The 21,314-nt window shown below is 40.3% G+C and overlaps 1 protein-coding gene across 4 annotated transcripts in view; it reads left to right on the forward strand.

The window, feature by feature from the left end:
• The window catches only part of Mpped2 (metallophosphoesterase domain containing 2), a 191,240-nt gene that overhangs the window by 96,925 nt on the left and 73,001 nt on the right, over nt 1-21,314 (forward strand). The window lies entirely within an intron of this gene.

Below are 21,314 nucleotides of genomic sequence, written 5' to 3' on the forward strand. Positions count from 1 at the left end.
ATATGTCCCTGCGTAGCATAGAAGGAATTGGGGGAGGGCACTATGTTATTCCAAACACAGATCTAGTTACTCTGTACATCATATTAGAGTTCAGTAGCTCATTTCACTTTCATTTTATACTAACAAGAAATAGTCATAAATACCTTCTTCTCTAGGTTTCTTAAATCTATCCACACACCAAAATGACAAGCTCTGTAGAGAGCTTGTAGAGAGAACATCCTATACTCCCCCAAACCCTGTTTTTCCTCCCTTAAGGGAGCCCCACCAAGCTGTGTTTTTTAAAGCTCCCAGATGAGGCGCATGCACAGGCAACACAAAAATTACTGGTTGAGAGCACAATGCTAGGATTCTCAGACCTGTGCTCTAGAAAATCTGAAACAGGCCACATAGGAAGCTCTCTATTGGTTATACTTGCTAAGTTTTGAATGTTACTTTATATAGGTGAATCTTAGTTTTGGTAACTTTAAAATACCAAAAATAGTGCATTTTAGTAAGTCATCATAAGGATGAAATAGGTGACATTTGTAATGGATTTGGGAAAGTACCCAGTTTAGTTGTGTAGGATGGTAACTAATTGTTTTTCTGCTCTTGGCTCTGTGACTATGCATTTAGGTGAACTTTGGCAAAGTCATTTAACCCTTGCGCCAGGGTTTGAAATAATAATATCAGACCAGATGAATCATCAGTATGAGAGAATTAGGCTGGGAATATAGCTCACTGATAGAGCACTTGCCTGGCACGTGTGAGGTCCTAAGTCTAATCCTTAACACTACAAAAATATTTTAAAAAGCAAATGAATAAACAAAATAGATCATTCCAGGGCTATCTGTGTGTATACAAAGCAGAAGAATTCAGCTTGACCCATCCCACCAGGAAAACTATCTGGATCGATCCTTCCTTTTCTAAGAGCTGAAAGATGGGTTGGAAGAGGATAGGAAGAGTTACTTCATATTGTTCTCTTTACTCAACAGTTTGGTTTGTGCTGAGACAGCTTCTGAAAAAAATAACAGAATCTTTTGGCCTTACTAGTTGGTAACCAGAAGGACTGATGAATGATAAAGAATGTACATTTCTGTTTACAGTCAACCTGACCATGCTATTGTGCTCTTTATTGAATACCACATGCCACGTCCCTGGCACTGTTGTAAGTCCATTATATCACTTACATCATTTTGTCTCCAAACTACCTGTAGGAGAGGTACTATCATGGTTCTCATGTGACAGATAAGTAAACACAGGCACAGAAAGTTAAGTAACCACAGACTGTAAGTGGGAGCATCACGACTCTGAGCCCAGCTGGTCTGGCTTCCAGGAAGAATACAGGGTGGCTGATGGGGGACAGTGGTGATAATGCTGGTGGTAGTGTGATAATTAGTGGCTGGAACTTGCAGATCCAGATTAAATTAGCTTTATTAATATCCATCAGTTCATTTTTTATGCCTGAGAAGGTGGCAAAGGGCAAGAGGATAAGCAGCAGAAGTGAGTCTTGTCCAACTGTGATCTGAAAATTGACGTCAAATAAGTCCTGCTATTGCTGTGAGCATTTCTGGGTAAAGGGCAGGACATGAGCATCCTAGCTTCACAGCCCACTAATTTTTTGGTAATATTCTTTTTGTGAGAAAGAGAGAAAATTGGTACACCAAAGCCTCCAGCCACTGCAGTCGTACTCCAGACGTGTGCACCATCTTGTGCTCATGTGTGACCTTGCATGCTTGCATTACCTTGTACGTCTAGTTTATATGGGATCTGAAGAGTCAAGCATGGGTCCTTAGGCTTCACTAGCAAGCGCCTTAACTGCTAAGTCATCTCTCCAGCGCCTCACAGCCCACTTCTTAATGCAGTGCAGAACAACAATGGAGGAATGTTGTCTGTCAGAGAAGCTCTAAGTATGTGTCAGTATCATTTCTTCCAAAGTGTAAGCTTTTTGTGAATGATTTTCAAAAGGCACAAAGTATCTTAGGCTATCCCTAAAGAAGCAGGATCTTCACAGACCGCTGGATTTCTCATTCCTGAAAGGATGACAGAAACTAACTTCCTCCATTATCCAAGTTGACCCAAATCTGTTTAGGATGGAGTTTAGCTAACCCAGATTACAGCTGGGATGCATAAGAGGATGGTTTGGGGGTTATGAAGCAGATCTTGCAGCATCCCATTGATGTAAAAATATCAGTAATTGAAACATGGGATGTGATGGGGTGTGATGCATCTTTGATGGTTGTTCCAAACTGCACACAAAGTCTATATCTGAGTTACATCATTATCATTTAAGTTTCTTAAGTTCCAGTATTAGAGAGTGTGGTCACTGACAAAATGAGGCAGCATGAATCCGTGTCTTGGACTGTTCTGTGGTACTTGTTTACATGGTGCACACGGGGCTTCCAGAAAGCTGCAGCTACTTCCTGCTGAGCACTTTTTACATGAGGGAGGACTAGCCTCAAAATGGGATTTGTGTCATCACTGCAATTGTTCCCAGTTTGTATTTTGATTGAGAACACAGAGATTGATGAAGATGAAATTGCAGTTTCACTACATTTTTCTTAGAAAGCAATGGATTGAATGTCACTATGAATACATCTTGTTAAAATGGTAATCTGAACATTGGTTTAGGAAATTCTGCATTAGCATGTCTAGGGAGAACAGTATATCTCATTGCTATCACTTATTTGGCCCTGCGATCTTGGACCTTAACTGAGGTTTTATTTTATTTTGTTATCTCTAATCTCTTCTCTGACTTCTCATCATTAAAATGAGTAATAATGGCATTATTTCCCTTTGGTTATAAGAATTGAATCACTGTGTTCACAACATAGGGATAGCTGACTGCCAAACCTACAAGTGAGGATTTGAGATGGGTAGGATGACCTCTCGTAGGAGAATGTTGATGCCTCCAGTCCATCTTCCCCAGCCTGGAGCAGGGCTGGGAGTCAGACTGGGTGCATTCTGACCCTGGTTTAGCCTCTGCTGATGGTGTGACACCAGGTGACTCACTCATCGTCTCGATTTAGGATGTGAAATAGGAATGAGGTCTGCCCTAGGTAGCTTCATATGGAACCCACTTGAGTGATCAGTCAGACTCTGAAAAGATAAGACTGCTTATAGACGTGGTTATTTTAATGTCTTGTAAAATTTTTAACCCTTTTCACTATTAATAGTATGAATAGAAGCAAAATTGGAAAGGGGGACTTAAAGCATACTTACTACTTTTCTCCTTAAAGAGTGTTTATATCTCTGACATATATCTGTAGGTGAATGCTTCCTTAGTAGCCCAATAGATGTTCCAACTTCAAAATAATATAAACTAGTTCATTTTGATTTCCATGCTTTTCCAGTGAATTTTCAGGAAAAAATAGTAAGCTCTAAATTGCCAATATCAATAGTGGTTTTAATTCAAAAGCAAAAAATTGGAATAAGAACACTGATGCCAAGGATTTCCATCCCATCTCAGGTTTCTCAAAAGTAATTGCCATCAGACCAAGAAAATTGCTGTAACTCTTGAATTTAAAAGATGTTGGGTTTGGAGTTGAGCTCAGTTATACAACACATGCTTAGTATGAGCAACTCCCTATGTTTGATCCCACCCCCTTAAAGAACAAAACACAAAATGAAACAAAATAAAAATATGGATTGTGACTGAATTTTGCTTCAGAAAAGGCATATTCATTGCATGCTTATAACTTGTGTAGCAGCTGAAAGCTACCTAATGACTAGAGAGAATAGTGTTTCCTAATTTACATCTTAACAGGAATTGTATACAGAAAACAACTTGCAAAACATATCATAGCTTTAATGTGTGTTTGCAACTGAGTATGCTGTGATATTTTATGGTCTACAGGGAGGAAAATTTGAATGTGGTTTGACAAGCCTGAGAAAATTCAGTGTCCTACACTAAAGAGTTTGTATGGGGTGCCAGCACAGACAGGAGAGGTATTGTTGAATTTAGAGGGCATCTCTTCACAGGAGGACATAGGCAGGGTTTATGTCTTCTGGATATATTGTACCGCCTCCTTCCAAGAACCTTGAAGAAAGAAATCAGACATCCCCCTGTAACAGCTTAGGCACAGATTTTCTTAATTTCTGCTGCTGTTCCTTTCTCTTCCTTTGGGGAGCAGAAGTAACAGGGTCTTGGGTTGCTAAGCACCTGGGTTGCTCTCCAGTTTTGAAAGCTCTTAATTTTCCTGTGTCTCTGGTGTTGATTCTTTGTCTCCACAATGGATCCCTGTCCCCGCTTCTGATGCTGTTCTGCAGTGTCTTTCCCAAAGTTCACTATAGTTACCTAGAGAAGACAAACCTCTAATGTGCCAGATACAAGCCACTGCAGTAGCTAACTGCTTGTCTGTCCAGGCTAAAGGGAGGTAGGGCTCTGAAGTCATCATTTTGGTTTTGGTTACTAAATCTGTCCTCAGCCTTTTATTACAACTCACTTGTGGGGCTTGGCAGTTAAATATTGACTGGCTCTTCTTTTTCTGAGTTGAGTTGTTCTTTTTATATCAAGATGATGTGTAGAAAAGAAAAAAATAAAAAATAAAAAAACACAAACTAACTGATCAACAATCCAAGAAGCAAAACGTAAAAAGCCCGAATCAGGTTGGGTCGTGTCGGGAGGGCTGGAGCAGAGCTGCGGTATTGTTCAGCAGTGGCCTGCACCTTCTTCTCCTCCTGAGCAGAAACCCAGAGCTGCTCTCCCATGGTGTTTCATGAATATGAGTGGGCCATTCCGATGTCCAGGAATTTGATCTCTAGACTAACCAAGGGGTCAGGAACAAAGAGCACATTTCTTCATGTTAGAGCAGACCCAGGTGTAATTTGTCAGATTTAGTACCATGCAGGAAGTGCCTTAACTTCTATAGCAGGGAAATTAGACCAGGCCACGTAGCTGTAAAATGGCTGCAAGGGGAAGTGGGTACCATGGAGCTTCTGCCTTTGCAAAGGAAGTGTGAGCAGAAATGCCAGCCCCTTCCCTCCCTCAGCTTCGTCAACATGTTGAGTTCAGTCATTCATTTAGATGTAATTTCCTCAGCATTTCTCAGAGTGGGAGTTAAGTGATGATGCCACATCCACAGCATTGGTACTTGTGTTTGCACACATGCAGCAACAAGATTGCTCAGTTCCCTTGTTCTGACCAGAGCTTGGGCACTTGTGTTCACCCTGTCAGAAAAGCTTTGGATGTTTTTATCTCCAATTATAAGTTTTGTAATGCATCATGTATTTTGCTGACAGTCTTCAAGTTCTTGAAATAGCAAACAAATTAACAGCAGATATTGAGTGAGAGGATTAGAAAACCAATTGATAGCTCATGTGATACAATTCAGATATGGAAGTGGGCTCATTTATTTTATTTTCACAGTCATAATTAACTTGGGCAAAAAAAAAAAATAAAGCAGAAAGAAATGAAACATCTCCATGTTCAACAGAAAAGTCCTTTTCTGCTAAAGAATGAGACTGGACGGTATTGGTTCTGTGCCACATTTTCAGGGATCCCCAGCTTTTACTCAAGAGGGTTCCAAAAGGAATTGGCATTGAAAAACACTGTGTGTGCGTGTGTGTGTGTGTGTGTGTGTGTGTGTTAAACAAATATGCACTCTGCTTTTACATGATTCAGTTTAAAAGCCCAGGCTAACATTTCATTTTTCTTGGCACAGGGCCGCAGACGCTCCCATTATGAAACCTATGGCTGTTCTGCCCTGGGCTAGAGTTACAGGGCTCTGTTTACATTTTTGCCTGTTTCAGAACGCAGCTGACTGCTCTTAAAGCCGCATGGGATCAGATTCACTTTGGGTTTAACAACTGCCCTGTTTATTTGAAAAAGGAGAAAGCAAAACCGATCATGTTGCTTCCTACCTCCCATTGACAGCCAAACCAGTATCATAAATACCACCTCATATCCAGTTTGTGCAGAACTTGTAACACTGGCTTGGACTCAGGTCTTTCCACCCGCAGCTTCAGCCAGCACACCCTTTGCAGCCTGCCTGGTTCGTTGGCACATTTATCTGAAGCGAGAGATGTTTGAGTAAAAGAGTAGGGAGGGGGGCTAAAGAAAGGTTTGTGAGACCCCCCTATGCTTCAGCTCAGCAGTGGGCACCATTTAAATATTTGCCTGACCAACTCAGACAAATGATGTGGATAAACTTGCTCTCAGAAGGTGAGCTTCGCTTGGAGAGCTTTGATGTGTGTTCTGTCATTGGACTGCTCAACAACTCTTCAAAGTAACATTTATGACTAATCACAAGAGCTAGTATTTACAACTGCTGATATGTCAGGATTGCTGCTTTTTGACAGAGAGACCAAGTCATGGAGTTTTTGGTAAGAGAAGGTAGCTTGTGCAAGGTCCCAGAACTGAACTAAGCAGAAAGAGGACCAGGATCCAGAATTCCTTTGCCATGCTCTCTCACGTAAGAATAGGTCCCTCTTTCCCTCAACCTGAACCAACTCTGGCCACTTCTCACCTTAGAAGACTTGGCCATTTCTGTTTAGTTGCAAAAGGTTATACATAGGGCTAGAGAGATTGCTCAGTGGTTAAGGCACTTGCCTGTAAAGCCTAAGGATCCAGGTTTGATTTCCCAGTGTCCATGTTAAAGTCAGATGCACAACGTGGCACATGTGTGTGGAATTTGTTTGCAATAGCTAGAGGTCCTGGCATATCCGTTCTCTACCTTTCTCTCTTCCCTTGCAAATAAATAAATAAATACATAAAATATTTTTAAAAGATACATAAATCCAGGCTACTATTCTTCATGGATGCTTGGGATTAAGTGGCAGGGTGTGCTGAGGAGATGGGGTACAGGGATGTGGAGAAGAAAGGAGTGATCTAGCATGGCGTGCTCCAGAGTGTAGGGGCTCTTAAAAAGGTTACTGCATCCTCATGTGTTATAAGACATTAAGACATTCTAGTCCTACTTTACAGAGACAACTTCTCACATAACACATGTCAGGAGCCAGGTTATCTATCACATGTAGCTTCATTTCTCCTCTCTTGAGCACCATGCAGCAGGAGATGATTTATGATTGATTGATTGGGAGATAGATAGATAGATAGATAGATAGATAGATAGATAGATAGATAGAAAGAAAGAAAGAAAGAAAGAAAGAAAAAAGAATATGAATGAATGAATGAATATGAGAATTCCCTTGGGCATATGCACCAAGCAGGAAGTGCTGACAAAATGCCCCAGCTGAAGCCCAGTCAGCCTGAACTCCTGAGAAGACTTGAGCCATTACATCAAGGCATGGCTGGTAAAATCTGGCTGTTCTACTTCTTGTGTTATATTCATGGGCTCCTCCTCTCAACCCCAAGTTGCTGCTGGTGATAGAAGACAATTCTAGATTCTAATGTGGCTACAAGCACCGTGAGCATAACAGACACCTGTAGGCCTTGTTTCCCATGTATACTTTAGGCTTAGCCCGTGGCTACAGATACTTAATTCATATCTAATGAAAGGAAGGAAGGGAAGGAGAGGGAAAGGAAGTGAGGGAGGGAGGGATGGAGAAAGGGAGGAAGGGAAGAAGGAAGGGAGGTAGGTGGTGTGCAGAGATATATCTGTGGCTATGGGACTAAAGACTTACATAGATGAGATACTTGATTGTAAATGAACAAAAAATGTTTTCAGAACAAAGTTAAATGTAACCATGACTCTCCAGAGTGGAGGATCAGAGGTGGTAGAGCAAAGTAGAACCTAACAGCTTTAAGTCATGTTCCAGGCCTTCAAGGACACACCTAGATCTTCCTGAACATTCATGAACACAGAGGCTAGCATTTCCCTAGGAGAGCATGTTTCACAAAGGTGAGGAAGGGGGACAGCAAATCTGGCTTCCCAGTATTTTATCGTTTTGTTCCCTTGCACTCATGATCTCCATGCTGTGAGCTGTGCTAGAAAAACTGCTAGTAGAGTAGGCAGCTGTTTCTTCACGGCTATGCTCAAGGAAGCCACATGAACCATGGGGTGGTTGGGCAGCAGGCCAGGTGGGCCCTTTGGACTTCTGGCGTATGTACTGGTGATTCCTCGGAGGCTGAATTTTCAGTACTTTAATTAGAGCATGTCATTCCTTGACCATTTGTTTTCAAGCTATTTGATAGACATCAATCTCTTGTTCTGTGCTCTAAGCTTGATGTTAGTGTAGAATGAATTTCTCCAGATTTTACCATATAGTGAGCCTATTGGGATTTCTTGACAAGCTTAATCCAAACTTACCTGGTTCCAGTTATGACTGCTGCTCTGCTTTTTTGGGCTTCCCTTAATTCTTCCTTGTAGATCAAATGTGTTCACAGGTTAGTCCAGGGGACCAAAAAGTCTCTTGTTAGTCCTCCTGATGATCTGCAGATGAGGGTGAGGTAGACATCCTGGGTACAGGGAAGAGGGTACCCTTCCACCTTTTGTTCCTGTCATCTGTTATGTCTGCACTGCATCACTGAGGGACGTCCCCTCTCCCTTCTGGTGAGCCTGCATGCTGCTGCTATAGTTGTTTCAGAATATAGTTTCATTTTGTTGTTTTGTTTTGTTTGAAGCATGGTCTCACTGTTCTCCAAGCTCTGCTGACCTGGAATTCACTTTTTGGCCTCAAAACTTATAGCTTCTCAGTGATGGGATAAATGTGTGAGCCACCATGCCTGGCTCCCTATACAGCCTGAATCCACAAAGCCACATTGTAGTCCATGCTGGATACGGGGAAAACCGCTCGGCCACTGTAGGAAGCTCTGTAAGAGGGCTGTCATGGCATGATGGTGTGCATCATCTCAAGGGTTCCTCTGTGAGACTACTGGAAGCGTGGTGAGGACAGGTTGAACCATGGTGTGTTTGGATACCTTCTCTCTGATGGTGAAGGCTTGTTGAAGGCCTCAGTCTTTCTTATGGATTCCTTTTCCCTTAAACCATTAGTTTCTCAGGCTAATGCAATTCCAGCAGGAAGACTTACCCTGAAAACTTTACCCCCTATATCAGACAGAAACAGTCATCTCCTACCTACCCACGGAGGGTGGCCGTGTGTTATAAACCTGTGCAGATTCTGACCTAAAAAACAGATTGTCCCAGCAAGCTTGCATCTCAATTTTATCATTCAGAACTGACTTCACCTTGTTAAACATGTGACTTAATCTCTCTGAGCCACAGTTTCATCTGTTGGGTGGGCATGCAAATGAATAATGAATGGTATGTGTTGAGCACCACCACATGCAAAAGCCATATATTATATGTGTCTAAGCCTCATCAGTACTCCAATTGGGGAGCTGAAATGGTTAAGCATTACTTAAGGGGCTCACCCTTTGACTCTTATATCACAAAGTCCTGGGCATCAAATTCAAATGTTTGTCTACACAGCCTTTTCACAACTCATAGTATATTTTTATGAGATTCAAATGAGATATGTGTGAACTTTCTGGCACTCAGTATATGCTAAATAAAGAATAATTTATTTTGTTTGCTGAAAAGTAGTACTGTTTAGTCCTACGATGGCTCTTATTTTAGGGGTCTTGTTTTTGTTTGTTTTATCTCCATGGTAGTAACAGGTAGAAGGGGTAGAAATGAGGTAAAAGAAGAGACAGGGATAGTAGGGAAGACAGAAGACAAGGAGAGAGAGAGGAAGACAGACAGCATGTGTGCTCTGGGAAGACAAAGAAATAGAGAACCAAGAAGACAGGAAGAGACAAAGATGGAGAGGACGTATGATCTAGGAGACAAGTAGCAGGAAGACAGTGTGAAGATGGACAGAAGGCACATGCTCTAGGCAGACAAAAAGAGAATTAGGAAGACAGAGCAAAAAAGAGAGGGAGGGAGGAAGGAAGGGAGGGAGGAGGTATTTTAAGAAGTGAGTACTATATGCTTGCCCTGCATGACAAGTTGCTTATGCTCTAGATAAGTGGAAACCATTTAGGAAAGAAACTCCCCACTCCCCCATATAATGGCTGCATTTCTTTCCAAGACATGGAAGGCTGAATAGGTGTCTGTTACATGAAGATGTATGGGGCATTTTTAAGGTCACTTACATGGAATATCATTTTCAATGTATAAGTTATACTTGGCAGTGCATTTTCACCCAGGAAAGGGAAAGGAAATGTGGGGTGGTGACTGTGAATAGATGTGGAATGTTCTGTGAAGGCTGTTCCAACACAAAGTCCATGGCAGTTTTGAAAGCATCAGAGTCAGCACAGTGTATGTGAGTTCCAGCAGAGAGCATGGAATGTCAGGAGCAAATCTGCATGACTTCAGGGCAGGATAGAAGAAGATTGTCTTGCGCAGATATTAGAAAAGATAAGTTTGGTTCACGTCTAAATGTAGCTACTGTGACTAATAGCCAGAAGTATGGCATTCCCAGGGAAACCCTGAAAAGTCAACTAGAAGAGAAGCAGCTGGTATGTAAAGGCAAGTTACAGGAGGTGTCTAAGACCTGGCCTACCTACATTCCTTCCCAGAATAAAATATCTCAAGACACTTCCTGCAGGTGAGGGGGGTTTTCACTAGTTAACTTGGTACTCTCAGTCCAGTATCTTAGCATGCTAGATGTCCAGGATGCACCGCCTAAATAAAACTGGTCCTGAGATTTCTAAATCTATAGTCAGTCCACTTAGCAGACTGAGAAAGACCAGTATTATGTTTATAAAGGAAGAGGAAGGCAAGAATTAACACACTGATTTTCCATTCTTTTCTATATCTGGTTGTTCGATTCTTTTATACGTTGTGTGCAAAATGATTTCACATAAAAAGCTAGGGCAGCTGATGGCTGCAGGGCTCAGTAAGTAGTTGCTACTATTTCCGTTACTGCATTTCACACTACTGCATATGTTGAAATTCTAGGATCAATCAGTCTTGAAGCTGAATCTAATGTGGTATTCAGACTTTCCATGCCACACAAGCCTTCACATGTGATAGGAAGTAGCTTATGGTACCATGGTTCAAGAATGAAGTTAGCTGAAGACAGACACTAAAAAAAAAATAAAAATAAAAATAAATGTTTTTATTATCTTGGTGGTTTAATAGTCCCACTCTTAAATCATTAGCTGTAAGTGGGGGAGGGGGACTCTATTTCTGTTGTGAACCAGTAATCAGTAGAAAAAGAAAAACTGTCCTTTAAGATACTGGGTTAAAACCTTATCAGAAAGTATTTACTGATGGCAAAGCTAGCATGAGACACTGCAGGTTTTGTAGGTCACTCTCCTCCCTCTTCCTTTGTTGTTCCTAGTTAAGGAGCCACAGGTGTGTTCGGGACCTCATAGTGTGCATTTATTATCTTGCATGTGCCCCATGTAAAGCAGTGAGGATATGGGCAGCAAGGAAGAATGAGGCTCTGGTTCTGTGGCAGTGCTGCCCATTACTTGGACATCCCTAACATGAGATTGGTCAGAGAAGCACCAGACCACACCCTCCCTTATTCCTTATTTAAACGCAGCCTCTTTAAAAAATGAAAGAACAGAATGATTAAAGACAAAAGAGGGAAACCCAGTTTTTAATCTGACTTTGGCACTTTTAATTAGTTCTTACACGAGCCGAGCTCTGTCTGTTTGGTTTTCAGCTCACCAGGCAGCTTCCAAGGAGACCGTAGAAGGCAGAGAATTTGCGGATGGCTGAGCCCCTTCCTGAAGCCCTCTGCATGTGCAGACTAGTGCTACTATTAAAAGAGAATGGATGTTAATGTCATTTGCTGTAGAACTACCTTCTACAGACTTTGAACTGTTGTTGTGAAAAGCCTGAGACACACTGGGTCACGCCTTAGGATATTTTGGAGTTTGGCTAATTTGTACACCACAGGCTAACCAGTATTTAGAAGTCAGTTCTGGAATTTTTGTTACTCTTGAGTTTTTGTTTTGTATAGGTTCTACCTTGTCACAATACATAGAATAATTATCTTTATTGAATTATTGATAAAGTAGAATACTCAAGGGAATATCTTCCTTTTATATCTCAGTCAAAATATTGAATCAAATACTCTTTTGGATGAGACAAAATGAAAAGCTTTTTCTGTACCTAATAATAATAATAAAAGATGGAGGGGGAAAGTTTAGGTAGGAAATCATTAAGGATATAATTCCGAGGAAAATAGTAGACATCTCTGTGCTCAACCATTCTGTTTCCCAAGTGGTGTAATTCTCATTGGTTAACCAAACACTCAACATTTTTAAAGATCTAAGATTCCAGTAAAATGGTTCATTCATTTATTGTGAATGTTGTAGCTCTCAGAGAATTAGTGTTGTTTTTCAGAAAGCTATGGTATTTTTTTTTCTTCTTCCAATTAGCAGTAAGTATTTTTTTTTAATATTCTCTCTTTTTTTTTTTAATTTTTTTTTTGTTCATTATTTATTTATTTATTTGAGAGCAGCAGACACAGAGAGAAAGACAGGTAGAGGGAGAGAGAGAGAATGGGTGCGCCAGGGCTTCCAGCCACTGCAAACGAACTCCAGACGTGTGCGCCCCCTTGTGCATCTGGCTAATGTGGGACCTAGGGAACCGAGCCTTGAACCGGGTCCTTAGGCTTCACAGGCAGGCGCTTAACCGCTAAGCCATCTCTCCAGCCCAGCAGTAAGTATTTTAAAGGCTACATTGCTACCAAAACGTGCAGTTGCGTGGTAACATTATAAAATGCTATATACATAGAAAAAGTGGGGAAACGACATCCCACAATAACAGCATCAAGTTTCTGTTATATGGCTGTCCTTTTTCTCATACTCTTTTTCATGGGTTTTGTACATTTTTTTCCTATAGGGAACAAGTTTGGTTTTTATAGTCAGAAAAACAACAGCAGCAACAACAACAAAAGAAAACAAAGACCGCCTTCTCTAATTATAAAATTCAGTATATGGGTGATTTGGAAATTAACTGTGTTCGTCTAACTTTCTGCTCCGTGTAAGCCTGCACTGAGTTATTCACTTCACAAATCACCTGAGTGACAGGCCACTGCAAAAAATGAGTGGGAGGGGTGGATGTGTTGGCGCTAGTCAGCAGCACTGGGGTGGCCCTGCTGAAACGGAAGCATTCCCCTGAAAGCACCAGGTCCATGCATCACTCTGCTTTGACATCAGCATCTCGGAAGGTAGAACCTGGACGCTCACCTCCCGGCGCGCTGACTGTGAAACCCAGACTGCCTCCACGCTGCACTTTCTTCAGTCTTCCGTGCAATACCCCGGGCAGCAGGTCCCTGGGTGTGCTTCCAGGATGTGACTTCAAGGAGGAAAGCCTCGTGCCTACCTTAGCTCATCTGTATTCCAGAGCTGTAACCTCCCCTCCTCTTGTGGATCTTTGTTCCATTAATCTGCAAAACAGGGCTCGACTTGTGATTAGTCCTTGGAGCTTGTTTCTGTTAATCAGTCTGCAGAACAGGTCGACTTGGACGCTTTTGTTCAAGAGCTTAATACAGCCTCCTTGTCAAGCTGAGGTTCAGGCTGCTGGCTTCGCCTTAAACAGATCCAGTCAGTAAAATTTGGTTTTTATATGCTGATTGCATTGTCAAGAAAGAAAATACCCTTTGAAAAGACAATGGGAAAATGCTAAAGTAGAATCACAGGGCTAGTTTTAGGAAGAACAAAACTTTGTTAAAAAAAAAAAAGCACACACACACACACACACACACACACACAAATAATTAAGGAAATCTAGTTTTGTTCCACAATAAAACTGAGCAGAAGAGAAAATAAAGCATCATTCATGATGTACCATAGAAAGTACTGGGTCAAGCAAAGGTTGCCTGTTGATAAATCTGTGAGTTAAACATAAATGTCTTTTGATAATCCACATGAAAACGCCATCCTTTAGCTACAGTACTGAGTAATTATAAGAAGATTCAGTACAATTTTGCCAATTTCCTTACTTTTTTCTTTCCTCCTTTCCTTGTGCTAAATGACCTTGCCACAGATTAAAATTATTGTATCTGTTACATAGGGGAAAATTCTGTATCTCAATTTTCTTCATTATCAAGGGACAAGAACTGACTACCTGTGGAGATTGAGTGGTTAACTGAGTGATGGTTATAAATTGCTTCCTAAAATGCTCATTATTCCCATTTAAGAAATTCTCAGAACTCTAATGTGCAGACTTGCACTGCTGGAAGAGAATTTTAATGTGCGGCTTTCCCCGGTGTCAGCCATGCTCCAGGAAAACACTTTTCCAGTGCAAGTTGCCATCTTTTTGCTTCAAAAATCTCAAGTATATTGAGCAGTTATCATTTGTGGAACTAACCCCCCTCCAACCCTTGAAATATATGCTAGTAGCAAATGTTCAGAGCCTCAAATTCAGTTTGTCATCTGAGATGAATTTGGTCCTGTGAGGTGCTTGAGTAAGAAGTACTCCAGGATGGTTTATTCATTTTTTTGTAGTTCACATGTGAATGTGTCTCATGTAGAACATCCAGACCTTCCTCAAATTCAGAATGAAAACTTAAAAAAAATGAAAGTCTCATTTTTATCATAGTGGCAGTTATTTGAGAACCAAATGTAAGTACATTACAGTCCTGTCATCAGTGTAAAAATAAAGACAGACAGAAAAGATGTAGAAAAATGTCACAATATGAAGGAGGAAGTATTTTAAAAATTCCAGTTCGTTCTTTTTGCACACCCTGTATTCCTTTGTGTGTATGCCGAATGTCAGGGCTGTTTTACTGACTGGGGCTTAAGACACAACCCTTGCATATATAATCACTAATGAGTGTCAGGATTCAGCTGCTAATTTGAAAGGCTCTGTGGCTCTTTCACCCTAGACACTGGCAGCTTCATTAGAGGCCGCTTTGTCCAACCTGACCTTTGCTGGCCTGTAGATCACAGCTAAATACCAACATTACCCCAGCACCCTCCCACTTGAAACAGTCCAGACCCAACTCTTTGCTGCATAGCTTATCAGAATCTGCAACTGACATGAACTTGGATGTTCCTGTGGCTTGCCACAGTTAGGATTACCTTTCCCCAGAGCCCTAGTTTACTTACACTTGTGGGGGTTTTCTGGTGATTAGAATTTGAATTTTAGAGCAATTAGAAAATTTTTTGATCCTCTTTTTAAATTGCATTTTATAAGGCATAGCTTTTCAAATGTGTTTTATGGCTATTTCGGTATAAGCAGCAGAGAGCAACTGATTTCCATTGCATAGGAAAATAGAATTTATTAATGACATTAAACAAGAAAGCTGGAAAGAATATATACTAGTATCTTTTTTCTTTAAAGATTAATCTTCTAGGGTACATTTTCCTTAATATTCACCACGTAGCAAGCAGATGGAAAGGGCCTTTCTGAGTGTTGTACTTTTGTAAAGAGCGTGACATAAAAAGTGGAGTGAGATTTGTCATGCCTATGTTGTTTTGATTTATTTTTCAGCTATATTGTTTCTGTGTTCTTCCCATACTTTTGCCAGTTCACAGAAAAATTGTCTTACTTTTGCTTAAAACCATTACCAGATATTTTCTGTGAAGCCATAGTTAGGTGGAGATAAATACCTTTTGAAGTTGCATATACTTGTCAACCAGAAAAATACACATTAATAAGGAGCTACAATCTGCTAAGGCAAGTCTCTTGGCATCGTCTTATGAAATAGTTTGAATTCACCTTCCTTTTTAGAGAGAGTCATAAAATTAGAGAAGGGAAAGAACTCTAGTGACATCACTTTTTCCAGCCCCTTGGCCAGTGTGATCTCCCTCCCTCTGGCACAGTCCCTAGTATTCCATTCGGCGTACTTTGAGATAATAAGGCCGGCCGAGGAAGCTTCTTGTCTGTTCCCCTCTCGGAAAAGGTCCCGTGGTCTTTGCCATGTGGTTGTGCATTTAAGCAGGCATGCTGAAGTTTTCTCCTGCTCAAGGAATGCCTCAGCATTATGTCTACTCTTTTCTTGTCCTTCCCAACTTCTCAACCTTCCAGGGTGTTTCTCTTCTCAAACAGCCAGTCTGTGCTGTGAACAAAGAAACAATACACACATGCTCAGTTTTTGTCTGCATGTTTTTCCATTCAAAGTGACGTTATTTAGGGGGTTCCCTCATTATTCGTCATGTGTCTAAGATGTGCCTAAATGTGAATGACCCATAAATCTCACCTGTAAATGGGTCTCATGAATCAGCCTTTTCCTATAGCCTGTGACTGTAGCTTCTTAGTATCTTATAGGATTTGAGACTTCAGGAGTGGGGGTGGGGGTTCTGGGAGCAAGAGGAGGACTCTGAATTTTTGCTTTTAGATGGGTAGAAGTGGTTTAATCATGCAAAGTCTTAGTTGATAACACATGGTCACCATTGGTTTCTGTCTCATCCTTATTATTTTCAAATTATTTACTCATTTATGATAATGTAGTGAATATCCATTAACCCCTGCACAGCCAGGAAACTTGAACATTGACAAAGATTTGCTTTATCTCTTTGGTTTCCCCTTTCTTACCTTCTTTCTCCAGGTTAGCCTGACTTTTGACATGTTTCTTTTTAAAAAAAAATTGTTTATTTTCATTTATTTATTTGAGAGCAACAGACAGAGAGAGGAAGAGGCAGAGAGAGAGAGAGAGAATGGACACGCTAGGGCCTCCAGTCACTGCAAATTCGAACTCCAGATGTGTGCGTCCCCTTGTGCATCTGGCTAATGTGGGTTCTGGGGAATTGAGCCTTGAACCGGGGTCCTTAGGCTTCACAGGCAAGCACTTAACTGCTAACCCATCTCTCCATCCCGACATGTTTCTTTTAATAACTTTGTGTATACACTCACATATCCACCTCCAAACAATTGATGGTTGTTGTGTTAGCTCAGAATTTGTCAGGTCCTTATAGTTAAGGAGTAAGCTCCTAGCAGATGGAACTATATATATATTTTCATATTCTCTTTCTGTCTCTCCCTCACTCTCTCTCTCCCTCCCTTCCTTTCTCCCTGCCTCCTTCAGAAAAACAAACTTACTTGAGTGGCTGTAGATATAGCTCAGTGGTGGGTTGAATGCTTGTCTGACACACTCGAGGCCCTAGATTCAATTCCCAGTTCTGCAAAAATAGTAATGATAATCATAATAATTAAAACTACCTTGGGCCTTTGGAGAATACACAGAAGTAGGTAGAGTTTAGGAGGGAGTTGAAGTTCATTGGAAACAGTGGCCATGGAGTACTCCATGTCTGTGGTTTTTACTCTGGGGATAGACGCAGATAAATAAAGTCATGGACTAGCTCAAACTCCAACCCAGAGACTTTGTTCTTTTTGGGAAGAGGAGCCATTGGAAGGAGCTTAGTGTAACCAGAAGCACCCAAGAAACAGGAAGCATTCCACGGGGGAAAATAGAAAAGGAATGATCCAAATAAGTACAAAAACAATTCTGTGACTCTGTCATTCATGGAAGCAGGCACTTGTGGGCAGACTAAAAACAGGGGAAGGAGATAGGAGCCAGTCAGCACCACCCCAACTATAGAAGGACCAAGAGTTTGAGTCAACTAAGTTAATAACCTGCCGGAACAATTGATCAGTATTCTTCCAGGAAATACAAAAGGATCTAGCATCTTCACATATCCTACTTAAAATATCCTAATATTGTTTGACAAGTGAATAGCCAAAATAATGCAACCCACTGGTAAAGGAAAAAACAACAGAAGACAACCTGAACAGGAATCAGATGTTAGCATTATCAGAAAAGAATTTAAAGAAATGATAGTTGTGCTATCATTAAGTAAGGATAAAGGAAGTATGTTTGTAATGAATAAAAATTTGTCAATGTGAGAAGTAAAATATAAAATTAAGAACCAGCTAAAAGCCTTGTAATGGAAAGAACATAATACTTGAATGCATTGTTCACTAGATAGGCTCAATAGCAGAAATCCTAACAGAAGAATGAATGAGCCTCGAGGCAGGTTAAAAGAAATCTCCTAATCTGATAAAAAAAAAAATACAATGTATTGAGAAGATTAAAAGCCTCAGAAATACTGAATAATAACAATAAGTCTAATATATAAATAATTTGAGACCCATAGTAAAGGAAAGGATTTAAAGCTTTGATGTGTATAAGTCCCATGACTTAGTAAAATACATAAATTTACAGATTAGGAAACACAGCCAAAAACACACAGGAAAAAATATGAAAATGCTTGTGCTTAGACATGTCAGCACCTTACAACTAAAGACCTAAGAAAATGAGAAAATTGTAAAATCAATAGAATTAAAACAAATATATAGAGAGGAACAATTAATAAAATGACACTTTTTCCTTTTTTTGTATGGTTTCATCTAAATAGACTAAAATGTTAAGGATATATAATATAAGATTTAGAAAAACTATTAAAATTATAATACTGGGCTGGAGAGATAGGTCAGTGGCTAAACGCACTTCCTTGCAAAGACTGATGGGCCAGGTTTTGATTTCCCAGCACCCACTTAAAGCCAGATGCACAAGGTGGCACATGAATCTGGAGTTCATTTGCAATAGTAGGAAGCATTGGAGCACCCATACCCCCACCTGCCTGTTTCTTCCCCCCTTCTCAAATAAATAAAATATTTAAAAACATATAATACCAAAAGGTATACTTAAAAAGCCAATTGAGGACTGGAGAGATGGCTTATTGGTTAAGCTGCTTGCCTGTGAAGCCAAAACCCAGGTTTGATTCCCCAGTACCCACAAAACCAGATGCACATAGTTGCACATGCATTTGGAGTTTGTTTGCAGTGGCTAGAGGCCCTGGCATGACCATTCTTTCTCCCTCCCCCTCTCCCTTCATCTTTCTCTCCCTTCCTCCCTCCCTCTTTATCTCTATCTGCCTTTCTCTCTCAAATAAATGAGAAAATGTTTTTTAAAAGTCAGTTGATACGTTGAAATGGAGTTCTAACAATTATCAAATAATAGAAGTTAGGAAAGGAGAATAGAGGAAGGAAAATTATCTAAATATATTAGCAAACAACTCTGTTACCTATAAAAGATACATTTTAAATATTAAGAGATACTTAATGCATCCACTATAAGTGTAAATGTTCAAATTGGTTGATGTGAATGGATGGGATTACAGAGGTTAGTAATAAATACAAATGGTTAGCATGAGAAGGCTAGAGTGGCTATGTAAACTTCAGGTAAGGAAATTTTAAGGTGTTACTAAACATTCATAAAGGGAGTCAATTCCTCAGAAGGACAAAATAATCACAGACATAATATGCTTAACATTGGATGTTAAATAAAAGTACACCAAACATGTGGTTGGGGAGGTAGCATGGCCAGTCAAGTGCTTGCCTTGCATGTATGAGGACTTGAGTTCAGTCCCCAGAACCCTCGTTTAAAAAGCTGGGTGTGTAGTCTGGGGAGATTGCTCAGTGGTCAGTGGTACTTGCTTGTAAAGCCTAGAAATCCAGGCTCAATTCCCCAGTACCCACATAAAGCCAATAGCCACAAGTTGCACTTTGATCTAGAGTCTGGCTGGCTGAATCTCAAATAAAAATATTTTTTGAAACCTGGGTATAGTGGTATACAGTTATAATCCCAGTGCTGAGGAGAGAGAGACAGATTGATCTCTGGCAAGTGAAGGAAGGTGGATTTTGCAACTTCCTGGCAAGAAGTTATCCTATTTGTAGAGCTCAAGACCAGTGAGAGATCCTGAGGAACAACACTGGAAATCGGCTTCTCACCTCCACACTCATGGATATTCATATTACATTAGTTGCTTTCTCACTGATATGACCAAATACCTGAGAAGAAGCAGTTTACCTCATCAAAACAATTTCTTTTTTTAAATTTTTATTAGCATTTTCCATGATTATAAAAAAATATCCCATGGTAATTCCCTCCCTTCCCCACATACTTTCCCCTTTGAAATTCCATTCTCCATCACAAAACAATTTCTTACAGGCAGACTCAGAGGCTAATCTAATCTAGAAAACTCCCTTGTAAGTAGGCCCAGAGGCTAGTGTTATAGGTAATTTGCAAGTCCTGTTAAGTTGGCAATATCACATACACACAAAAAATACTTAAACCAATGTTGTATACAGTATAAAAAAGAAGACATTTCCATAATAGTAAAAGATTTTAACTTACATGTCTAATTAATTTATTATAAAACTAGAGAATCCTCCCAAAAGGAAAATAGATGATCTGATAATATTACTAATTACCTTGGCCTAATAGATATTTGTAGAACACGTCATACAAGTAGAGTGCACACTTCTTCTCAGGTGGACATGGTGCTTTCTGCAAAGTGGATGATATGCAAGATCATAGAATAAATTTCACTAAATTAAAAAGGTTGAAATAATTTGGAGTTCCTTCTCTGAGCATTAAGGAATTTAGCTATAAATCAATAACAATGAGATAAGATGCAATCTCTAATACTGATAAATTCAGTGGCATACATCTGAGTGAAAGAAGTACTCTCCCAATTTTTTAACTTTCAAAGAGAATGCTAATTAAAATATCATACATTAGATTAAAGCATACAGACATTTTTAATGTTTCATTTATTTTTATTTTTATTTTTTTTAATTATTTATTTATTTATTTGAGAGCAACAGACACAGAGAGAAAGACAGATAGAGGGAGAGAGAGAATGGGCGCGCCAGGGCCTCCAGCCACTGCAAACGAACTCCAGACGTGTGCGCCCCCTTGTGCATCTGGCTAACGTGGGACCTGGGGAACCGAGCCTTGAACCAGGGTCCTTAGGCTTCACAGGCAAGCGCTTAACTGCTAAGCCATCTCTCCAGCCCTAATGTTTCATTTTTTAAATTAACATACATTCATGTAAGTAGGACTGAGTTTAAAAGGACATCTTCATACAAGTATATAATGTACATTGAACATATGTCTACCACATTCTCCTATAATTCCCACTTCTTCCTGCCTTAGTCCCTTCATCCCATTTCCCTAAACAGTTTTACTTCTACTTTCATGTCATATGTGTACACATGATTTTATGTATCCACATTCAATGTAGAATTTTTTAGGGCTGAATATAATTCTGTCATGTGTATGTATATCAATCACACTTTCTCTTCCAGTTCCTCTGTTGATGGACAGCTAGGTTGGTTCCACAATTTAACTATTGTCAATAGATTGGCAGTGAACATAGATGGGTAAGTTATCTCTGTGTTGTGTTGATTTGGAGTCTTTTAGGTGAATACTTAAGAGTGATACAATCATATGGTAGATTGACTTGCGGCTTTTTAAAAAATATCTTCTTTTGGGCTGGAGAGATGGCTTAGCAGTTAAGCGCTTGCCTGTGAAGCCTAAGGATCCTGGTTCGAGGCTTGATTCCCCAGGTCCCACGTTAGCCAGATGCACAAGAGGGCGCACGCAAGCCGGGCATGGTGGCACATGCCTTTAATCCCAGCACTCGGGAGGCAGAGGTAGGAGGATCGCTGTGAGTTCGAGGCCACCCTGAGACTCCATAGTGAATTCCAGGTCAGCCTGGGCTAGAGTGAAACCTTACCTCG

The sequence above is a fragment of the Jaculus jaculus genome, chromosome 8, assembly GCF_020740685.1.
Source record: "Jaculus jaculus isolate mJacJac1 chromosome 8, mJacJac1.mat.Y.cur, whole genome shotgun sequence".
In the NCBI taxonomy this organism is placed as follows: domain Eukaryota; kingdom Metazoa; phylum Chordata; class Mammalia; order Rodentia; family Dipodidae; genus Jaculus; species Jaculus jaculus.